Below are 10,698 nucleotides of genomic sequence, written 5' to 3' on the forward strand. Positions count from 1 at the left end.
GATATATTTACTCTTCTGTGAAATATCATTTTCTAAAAAAATTCTCAGTTTAATTTTTCCTCAGTGTTAATAAAACAAATTCTTCTGGGGCTGGGTCCACCTGACATTAAAATATATATATATATATTATATATATATAAATGTTTCTTTGTATTTTCCACAAAAATTGCTGACAGTTTTCTGTCTTAATCTGAAACTTTTAAAGGGCAGGAATTATGAAATATTTCCTTTGTAGTCCCATGGCTCATAACACAGCTTTGTTCAGCTGCAGGTACTTAACCCACACACACAGCTCCCTTCGTCACTTTCCTAGTAGCTGCGGTGTGACGAGTTGGCTTTACCTGTTAGTCTCCCCCCACCCCCCGCCGTCATATACCTCAAGGAGTCACCGACTACACATCCCCATGGTTTCTAAATCAGATCTCAGGTTTTATTCCAAATGATGCAGAGGAAGGCACTTATTAAAGTGCCATTATGAATTTAATCATATATATGCCGCTAAACGTCACTCAATGGGTGAACAACTCGGAAAAAAGAACTCTCACCACCCACACACATCGTGACAAAATAGGGCAGCAGTTTGCACTTGCTTGTACAGCATCGCCCGAGAAAGCTTTCTGATTCCCATCTTTCTCCTCTCTTGCTGAGAATTTCCACTTCATCCCGGTCAGCGGCTGAATTGTTCAACAGAATGCCACTCTGTCTTTGGATTGCCCAAACTATGCGTCTCTATTGCGGACTGCACATCTTTAGGGCAGCCACACGCTTGTAAAAGAATAAAATTCAGAAGATTCACTTAGCCTCTTATTATTGACATAATACCAAAAAAAAAAAAAAAAAAAAAAAAACCCAAAAACACCCCCCCCGAAAAAAAACCCTAACAAAAGGGAACTTCCCTGCCCTTGTTTTTCTAGGCTGCTGCCATCGTAGGATGCTGCGTGGAAGGGCGCTGAGCGGTGGGCAGCGGCTGCGAGTCCCCGATAACGCGCGCCTCACATTTCCGTGGCGTTCCCATTTGCTAGGACGCTGCGGCGGCCGCACGCCTGATTGATATATGACTGCAATGGCACTTTTCCATTTGACATTCTCTCTCTCTCTCCCTCTCTCTCGCTCTCTCTCCCTCTCTCTCTCTCCCTGTGTCGCTTAAACAACAGTCCTAACTTTTGTGTGTTGCAAATATAAAAGGCAAGCCATGTGACAGAGGGACAGAAGAACAAAAGCATTTGGAAGTAACAGGACCTCTTTCTAGCTCTCAGAAAAGTCTGAGAAGAAAGGAGCCCTGCGTTTCCCCCAAGGTAAGCAGGAAAACAAGCGCTGCCCGCTTGCCTAGGAAATTGCTTCTTTCCAAGCCGAGCATTTCATCCTCCTCTCAGACAAAGAGACAACCTTTAGATACCACTTAAATTTGCATTACTTTAATTTGCATTCATCTGTAGCATGCTAGCATTGTGTTTTTTAAGTGAACGGGTCTTTGAAGTCTGTGACAGAGCAGGGAGCCTCCCAGCGAAGCTCGAAAACATCTTTTGGTTTGACTTAGAGATTTTCTTTTCAAACTCTGCGTAGTTAGATGTAACTTTGTAATGGTTCGTATATATGACCCTGTGCAAGGGGGCTGAGAAGCAGCAACTCGCCGACATGGATTCATGGAGCCCAGTATCTTCCCCACTGCCCTCATCCCACTTACAACGGGGCACTATTAACGCAGGCGAGCCTGCGAGTTTAAAAGCGCACTGTTTACTTTTATTACTACTTATGTATGCTGCTGATCTCCTGCCAGGGCTCTGCCGGAGTGCTAAGAATGACTTCAAACAATAGGCAACATTTATTTCTAGCTTTCTGTGTCATGCTTTGCAGGAATCCTGCTCCTTTGCGTCTTCTCCCAACGCACAGGACTTCGCTTCCATAGATGCTTGCGGGAGCACCGGGGACAGATGAGGGTGGGTTTACTGTATAATTTTGATTGGGCAAAAAAATCTGAGGAAATGCATGCTGTTTGCCTTGGCCTTATTGCAAGGGGTTATTTTTAGTGTCAGTCTGTCCCTGCAGCACGACCAAAGCTACAATGTCCAGGGAGTGACCGGGAAAGGATGCTCCCACCAGCACAGGGACCAGGACCTGTAGGAATGACTCCTATAGACACCTGAGGAATATTCCGGAGGGTTCTTTCAACCCCCTAAATACAAGTTCTCTCTTTAAATGAACAATCGAGCCGTAGGAGGCCCGTGCATAACTCTTTCTTGGGGGATGGGAAGTTTGATTGTGTACAGAATGTTAATGACTCATGAACGCCCAGTGACTGAGGCTCATTGTAATGGACAAGCCCAGATAAACCTCCCTGAAAGAGGCAGACTCCCATCTGTACTGAGATTCAGGTGCGGGAAAAGAAGCTATTTGGCAAGATGAGAGTCCCACGTAGTAGTCTTTGTAACTGTCATTAGTAACAGATATGGCTGCTGCAAAATATGCCTCTTTTCATTTCTAATATGAGAGTATTTTAATTGCAAAGCTGGCATCAGCGAATTGCTCCAACGCACAACCCTAAATACCCAGTGCATTTGAAAGCACAGAGATGCCGAAAATGCAGTGTTGGCTGTGGGTGTCAACCAAATACAGCAAGGACTGCAGAATGCTTCTCAACTGAGTGTTTAGACCAGATGCAAAGATCTACTCATTTTTCTCTCACCAGTCTTGCTTCTGAAAGTAAACTTTAGGGTCCCATTGACCAGTTTTCATTGTGGAGCGGGGACATGGCTTATGAGAAACTTTTCTGATTTCTTCTAATAGCTAGCCTAACAAGCATTGTTCAATGGAAATCTGACTTTTGAATGAGTTAATTTACAACTTTGGGGTATTCAGTATTCGAGGAAGCCTGTAAAATATACTATGGATTCTACTGCTATAAAATTTTACAGTGATTTTTTTAAAACTACTGCTGTTAGCAAGCATTTAGCCGAATCAAAACAATTTTCTTAAACTATTATTCAGATCATTACCTGAGAGTGTTTGAACACAAAATGCAACGTTTTGCATCATTTATTTAAAAATAAATTTGGTTCAGGTAACAGGAGAACTGGCCGAGGCCTTCTTACGACTGTGTACCAAGCAGCTGACATCCACAGATGGAAACGTGCCTGTGGAGTTTTCAATCTTAATTCGAGTTCCAATGACGCTGTCAAGGGAAAAATAAATCATTTTTCAATACATTTAACAATTTCCAACTCATTTATTTTCCTGGGCCCTTGAAAAATGTGGTGAGTTTCTCGGAATTATAGCCACCCATGGTAGCCGGCAAGTTTTACTCTATTTTAAGGACTCCCAATTCAAATACTATGGTTCTTACTGGTTAGTTATTCATTTCATCATTTCTTAAATAAATATTTATTAAGCATTTACTATATGTCCGGCACTATGCTAGTCTGGATGCATGCAAAAGTGCATGAAACATTGTCCCGCACCCTAATTCTCAGTCCGCACACCAGCTCCAGTTCGATTTTGGAGCTGAAGTGGGCTTTGCCGATGGGTTAACTGGGCAATAAATTCCTTGTTATGAAGAACCATTAAAAATAGCTGTTGGTATCCAGATTTACTTGAGATGATTCTCAATTATCAAAAGATTTTCTTTCCGTTTATGAGTAAGGGGTTCCTCTTCGACCTTTATCACCAGGTCCTGGGGACAAGTCACTTGCCCAGCTAACATGGCCTGGATCCTTCCAACCTGGGTAGAAGCCTGGGAAAAGAGCAGTTTGTCCTTTCTCTGCTCTCTTGAGCACTCCTCGGAAAGGACCACATGCTGCCTCTACTGGGGACGGGTGTGAGTCACCTACTCCTCAGATGACATCAGAGCCACTTGATGAATCATTGAATTAGAAACATGCATGGAGGAAGATACAGTCACTGTCTTCCACCACTTACTTGCCCCAACCCCAGGACAAGTCACCTTTGGGCCTGGCCTAAATTCAAGTGGCCCCCTGGGAAGAAGATGCTGGAAGTTGTTCCGCAAACCCAGGTCTCTGTCAGAGCCACACACAGTGTTGCTTTTAAATAGCCCAGTCTGGTGTTCTGTCATGCAGTTAGGTTACTGGGAACAAACCCTGAAGACAGCATCACCAGGGTCCTTGACTTGGTCCTTATCAGTAGATAATCCCCCGTGGTTGGATTAAAATGCCTCTGACTCCCTGGGGTGCCTGACTCACCCTAGCCAGCCCTCAGCTTCTTGGCCAGCGGCCTTCGAGCCCATCCTCACCTCTTCCCATGACAGTCAGTCAAGGCTACTTTGTCCAGGCCCTGTGTGGCTCAGCCAGTGGCTGGCCAGAGCGGAGGGGATGAGGAAGCAGGTGGAAGGACCGAGAAGCCTGACGCAGAGGGTGGAAGCAGGGCCGTGAGAGGGGTGGGTGAGCTCCAGGGCTGGGATTGCTGTGGCCTGCCCTGGCTGTGATCAGCTGTCATTTCCTCTTCGTGTATGACACTGTGGAACATATTAAAATTTCTCTGGGATGGTATGTTTGGAATTCCTCTGATGCCCCACCTCACCAACTTACCCGGACAATAAAAGCAAGGTTGTAAGCCTTTGAACAGCTGGCCGGCTATATATTTCCCCTCTTTCTTTCGCATAATCTAATTCAGAAAAGAATCCAGCTAGACTGGCAGTGCCATGTCTGGGTACTTGTTTCCTGCAAGTCCTTCCTCCACCACCTCCAGCCGCCCACCCTGGAATCTTCCTGGGTGGCATGTGGCTTTTCTTTTCTTTTGCTCACCAGCGCTCCCAGCCCGCCCCCTTTTCCTTTCGCCTGAGCTCCTTCCATTGTGAGCTTGCTCTTTGCTCTGCCTGTTTTCCAGACAGCCTGGGTCCTGTTCCACCCGGGGAGAAAGGCCCATGAGGTCTCCCATCTCCGTAGTATTCCCAGGATGTCATTTTTGGCCCCAGCTCTGCCGGGCTGATAGGATTGGGGGGCTTTTTGTAGCCCCGAGCCTGAGCCCACTCACAGAGAGGAGCGGCCATATGGCCTGGCTGTCCCTTAGGCTGCTGAGAGCAGGGCTGGTGTGACCTGGGTTGGCAGGGACAAGCATACCATCACAGTGACCCGGACGTCTCCAGCAAGGTCTGGGGGTGGGAGTGCTATGGGAATGCCTGGATGTGCTTCGGTCTACATTAAGAGAAATGTTGTTATTCTCTGTTTCAGGGGGAGAGACAAGTGACTTGAAACAAAGCTTCCTGTACCCTCCCCCCACTTGTCCTTCCCACGTCCCTTCCTCCCCAAACAGAAAGAAGGAGAGACAGGACTTTTAATTTGGCTAGCACAGGCCTGAATATCTTTATGCAACCCATTCGGTGAAAGGGAGAGGGGAGGAATAGACCTTGGGTTGAGCTGAACTAAAAATGCATGGGGCAAAAATAAATAAATAAATAAATAAAATAAAAATGCATGAGGCTTTAGAGATGGGGAGGGATTTTTCTTTCTTTCTTTTTCTCAGCAGAACAACTGTTTGGTTGATGAGTTGCAAATGGAAGGAACTAGACCTCTCAATTAGAGATTCCCATTTAATAGCCTCATGTAACCCTCTCCGTGCAGCATCCTTAAAAGATGCTGCTAATGTCCTTGGGACCAAAAAGTATTAAAGAGCAATCTACAAGGCAGCTTCCTATCCTTTCCTTTTCCTGAGGGCTTTGGTTGTCTCTTTCAAATTAGCTCAAGTTCATTAAAAGACCTAAAAGGAAAAATTTAACACAGCTGAATTAAAATGAGTCTTTTCCTGTTAGCTTGACAAGAAGGAAAAAAAAAAAAAAAGAAGAAAGAAAGAAAAGAAGAACCAACTTCCCTCCGCTGCCACTACTTGGGTTTTAATATGAATTATTCCATACAAGTCCCTAGGCTAGAGGATCTATTTAAAGATGCCTGGCAGCATGAAGGGAGAGGGTAAAAATACAACCACTCTTTTGTCCATCAAAGGTTTTCTTTGGGAGGACATTAAGAGCATTCCTGTTTTGCTGTCTGCCCCTGCCCGTGGCAGCACTCCAGCTGTTAGTGCCCACTCCTCACCCATCAGGTCAGCAACCATGAACTTCTGCTTGATTCCAGGAGAAAACAAAGGGTGAAGAACCCTTGTGAAACCCTCAATGGTGTGCAGCAGGGCAGGAGAGGCTGGGACTGAAATGAGGGCTCGCTTGGCTGTGCAGGTTGCACGCTGCAAATTTACACGCCCATACATTGGAGTGTCTGAGGGAGATTGTGCCCATGGCATTATTTCTGATGCCAGCTTCCGTCACATCTGCAAAGCTTTTTTTCTCGTGTCTCTGGCAGTAGTTTGCTTGGCACCATTCATGCTTACTGTCCCCTTCATCCAAGGGTCACTGAGCCTGATGGGTGAGAATATATCTTTAAGAGTCACAGACCCTAGACCCATTTTCAATAGTCAGAATGTAACACCCTGAATGGAGTTTACAGTCGGAACAACTACTTTCTTGTTAGAAAGAGTGCTGACTCAGAAGACTCAGAGAATGGGTAACTTTAGTTGGCAATATGTCCCCAGTGTGTATAATCAGGAATTCATCCAGTTGGGGTCTATTTCACCCTCATGTCAAAATCTGGACATGAACATTGACTAGTAGCTTTAAACTGGATACAAAATCTGTAGTAGATATATATTTTTTCTTCTTTTTTTTCCACAAAAGCTAACAATTTTCTTAGACAATTTGCTCTCTTCCAACGCCTGGCTCAATCCCAACTTTTTCTTTTAAGCAGTGATCCCACCAATTGCACTACCCTTTGAAAATGAAAGGGCAACAGGTTTAGACATTCAAGAAAGTTGATGAGCAGTCAGAAAATGCTCAGGGGTGACCTATCCAGAGTGCCACAGACCAATAGCTCTAAACATGGAGTCCCCTTCCATCCTTTCATCAATAGGGAATAAAAATGGGGAGAGAGCAGGTCATGGGGGAAGGAACAAAAAAGAGAAGGAGGAAGGATTATTTTTGATTTTCAAAATCTACCACTGCCCTTTCAATTTTTTTTCAAATAGCACAATTTCAGAAAGGGACGGTTCCTTTCGTTTTACCCATTCCCTCCCAGTAAGGAGTTTGAAGTTACCTTCTTTACCTGAAAAGGAGGTCAACTCCTCAAGTGGAAAAAAATCCCCCATCCTCAACTCTAAGTAAAATGTAGGTACACACATTCCTAATATGGATGTGAAGAATCAAAAAAATCCAATCCTTAATCAAAGCCCAATTTTTCTTTAAAACCCAAGGGCATGTTTTAGGACGTGATACATTTCTGTGATTTCTCCCACAAATTATGGAAAATTATTCCTTTTCAGAACTTAAATTTTTCTTTTGAGATTTGGAATCCAAAGGAGGAATAGGATTGTTACAGGAGAGCTATTAAAATGCATATCTATAATATGGGTGGTTTAAGCAAGGCAAAATACAAACAGAAAACAAACAGCCAAACAAGTTTAGGGTTATCAACAATATAGGGAAACTTTTTTTTTTATGTGATTTTTGTGTTAACCTTGTCCTTTTGACATAGGTCTGTGTCTAGGAGTGTTCCGGATTGGATTCAGTATTCAAATCCCACCTATCAGGCAGAAAAGGAAAACTGAATGGGGAATGGAAAGACTGACTTGCTCCTATTGTTTATGCCCCATTTCTAACTAAGGGCTCTACAGCTGTTAGGTGAGATCACTACCCACCATTCCAAAATGTTGTTGTGGGTGAGGAGATTCAAATGCAGCTTTGGAAACACTTTGCTAAACACTTTGAAGAAAAGCCAACACACTCATTTGGCTTTAGAGTAAAAAGGAGCCTGTACCCTGTGTGAACACTAATCACCTCTCTTCTCTTAAAGCCATACCACACCTAGTAGTCCAGTGGCAGAGCAAGTGTCAAGTTATTTCAGCACAAGGGTCCCCAGAATACCTGGCCACCTTTTCTTTTCCCCAGGGAGAGTATACATTCGTGGATTTTGGCAGAATTGAGTCCTCTGGGTTCGGTATCTCAGAACTCTCCTGCTTTCTTTCCAAAGAGTCTTATGCAAGGTGAGCAGTGGAGTGTGTCTCATTCCCCACACAAAACCCCCCTTACTGGGAGGGATGGGTGAAATGAAGGGAAACGTCCCTTTCTGAAATTGTGCCATTTGAAAAAATTGAAAGGGCAGTGGCAGATTTTGAACATCAAAAATAATCCTTCCTCCTTCTTTTGTGTGACTTCTTCTGTAGCCTCATCTCTCCCTATTTTAATTCCCTATTGATGAAAAGATGGAAGGGGACTCCGTATTTAGGGCTACTGTTGTTTGGTGGCAGAATAGAAAGGCCACCGGTAAGCATTTTCTGACAGCTCAGCACCATATCAATCACAGCTTTTAGTCTGGTGACTAGATTTACAGAAATAATCCAAACCCCTGGAGGAAAAGACTTCAGCAGAAATGTGCTTCCCAACTCAGGTATTCAGACCAGACCACTTGCAATTTATGCAAGGTTTCTATTCTAAAAGTCAATTCATTCTGTCAACTGTTAAGAACTCAGAATGAGCCTTTCCGTAGAAACTATAGAAGCCCACAGATGCTCAGCACAGGATCCAAGAGCCATACCTGATGGTCAACTCTTTTAGACCTGAGTCCCAGCCCAGGGGTTAAGGTGTATACCTCCCCTAGCACAGAGGTTCTGTAGATATTTTAACAAGCAGAGTGCTCTTGACCACTAGGATCTTATTAATTCTACACCTGCAGAGAAGACAATTCTTCTAACCAACCTTCCTCTCCTATCCTGAACAAGAGCAACAAAGATGGTGCCACTAGGGCATGAGGATCTGTGGCTCAATCTCAGTTTAGGAATAAGGGTCATTCATGAGAAAGGTGCAGGAGGGTCGAACTAGTCTAATCCTAGCATGATTGACTACTATTAGTCTTTCTCCTCCTCCCTTTTATGCTTTGGTGGAGACTGGAAAGAAACACCATACATTTTAAGACAGCTTTAAGAGAAATAGGAACTGGTTAAACATCCTTGCTAACTGCTTTCTATTATTAACAGCATATTAATTTATAAACTACATTTTGTACATTGCAAGCACCAAATCAATTGATATTAAGGGCTACTTTTATTTCATGCCACCAATATGGCCTCATCAAGGAGCAAATTCTTATAGCTTGGATTTCATTGTTGGCCCAGGCACCACAATACAACTGGTTTGGAATTTTCTGCAATCACTAACACCTTGAGTAAGGAAGGAACTCCTTCTATAGGAGTGCTTTGGGGAATATGTAGCCCCCAAAACAGGTGCTGTACTGAAAAGCTTTGGAAGAGATATAGACTGTTAGACATGGATAGAGCTGCAGAAGCATCTAGACCAATCATTTTGTAGATGAGAAAGCTGAGTCCCAGAGAAGGCAAGTGACTTTCAAGATTGCACAGCCAGTGATGGGAGAGTAGGACTTGGAGCTTGAGGATCCTCACATCCACCTTTTTTCCACCAGATCAAGCAACAGTAGAATGCTCTTTAGGTTTCAGAATGCAGAATTTTGTCAGAAATACTTCTGACAAATGAGTGCAAAATACTGGGACACAGGACACTAACAACGTAGGCTAGCAAAGGGTCTGGGGTGGAAAAGATGAAAGCTGTTTGTAAGAGGGAGTTTTTCCTGACAATGCCTAAAAATCGGTATTTGAAGTTTCGGTCAGGCTCAAGGTTAAGTCCTCCCACTCCTGTTCCTCCCCAAACAGTAAAACTATTTGAGCCAAGGACACACACACAGGTGGAGCCACTTGATAGTTGGCTCGTCTCCCCAAATTATTTCTATCCCCAGTCCTTTGCTTTCATCCCCCTATGTACCCCAGGATTGTGATTTATTGTCTCTGTCCCTAGCTATATTCCTCCTTCCCTTCTGCTTCTCTCACCTCTTTTCTTCCTCTGTCACCCCCAGTGCTGAGCTTGGCCACGCTTGGCTAGTAGTGTGGGTTGGGAGAACACAGAGTCCTAGCACAGACCAGAAGACTGCTGTTGGATTACAAGGATGTTATCTTCTCTTCCTTCAGGCAGTGCTTTGGTGGCAGTCATTGTTCCTATGCTTCCCCCACTCCCACCCCCACTGTAGAAGAGACACGCTGAGATGAAAGGGGCAGGAGCCACTCCGTCCCTGCTGACATTGTGGCTGCCCATCCTTGGAGATACCTGGAGTTGGCAGGCTGGAGTCCTGGCGGTGTTTGCAGTCAGCACCACTGCCTCTAGGTCAACCCAGGCTTGGCTTCTTGGCTGCTTACTGATACACTGCCAGATAGGAATAATATTAAAAACCATTCATTGAGCGCATGGGATGCTTTATAAAATCCAACATGCTGTTTACAGTTTATAAATTAAGTGACCTGGGAAGAGGCATCTGACTTATTCTCCAAGGCATCTAGTTGACTAGATCCAGTTGGAATTCTTTAAGTTCCTGGGAAGGGGCTACTTAGCACTTCACACTCTCTGAATTAGACCTAGAGTTCTTGCTTTTCCAATCCTAGGATGAAGTGTTATCTAGTGGCAAGCTTTCTTCCACACTAATAAATCTTTAATTTTGGGGTTTTTGGAGGGGGCAATTCTTTTGAAAGAAGACCTATGTTCAGCCATTTTCACCTTATTCATGCCTTAAATTATGACTTTTTTTTTTTTTTTTTTTTGGTGTCCGGCCGGTATGGAGATCTGAACCCTTGACCTTGGTGTTATCAACA

At 44.1% G+C, this 10,698-nt stretch overlaps 1 protein-coding gene across 1 annotated transcript in view; it reads left to right on the forward strand.

Annotated features, from left to right (window-relative positions):
* Positions 1-930: 930 nt before the first annotated feature.
* NDP (Norrie disease (pseudoglioma)) overlaps positions 931-10,698 on the forward strand; it is a 24,991-nt gene continuing 15,223 nt past the window's right edge. Inside the window, exon 1 of the mRNA XM_008570485.1 lies at positions 931-1,295. The gene's annotated coding sequence lies outside the window, so the exon portion shown is untranslated. The remainder of the gene's footprint in view (positions 1,296-10,698) is intronic.

Source organism: Galeopterus variegatus, unplaced genomic scaffold, assembly GCF_000696425.1.
Source record: "Galeopterus variegatus unplaced genomic scaffold, G_variegatus-3.0.2 Scaffold607, whole genome shotgun sequence".
Taxonomy (NCBI): Eukaryota; Metazoa; Chordata; class Mammalia; order Dermoptera; family Cynocephalidae; genus Galeopterus; species Galeopterus variegatus.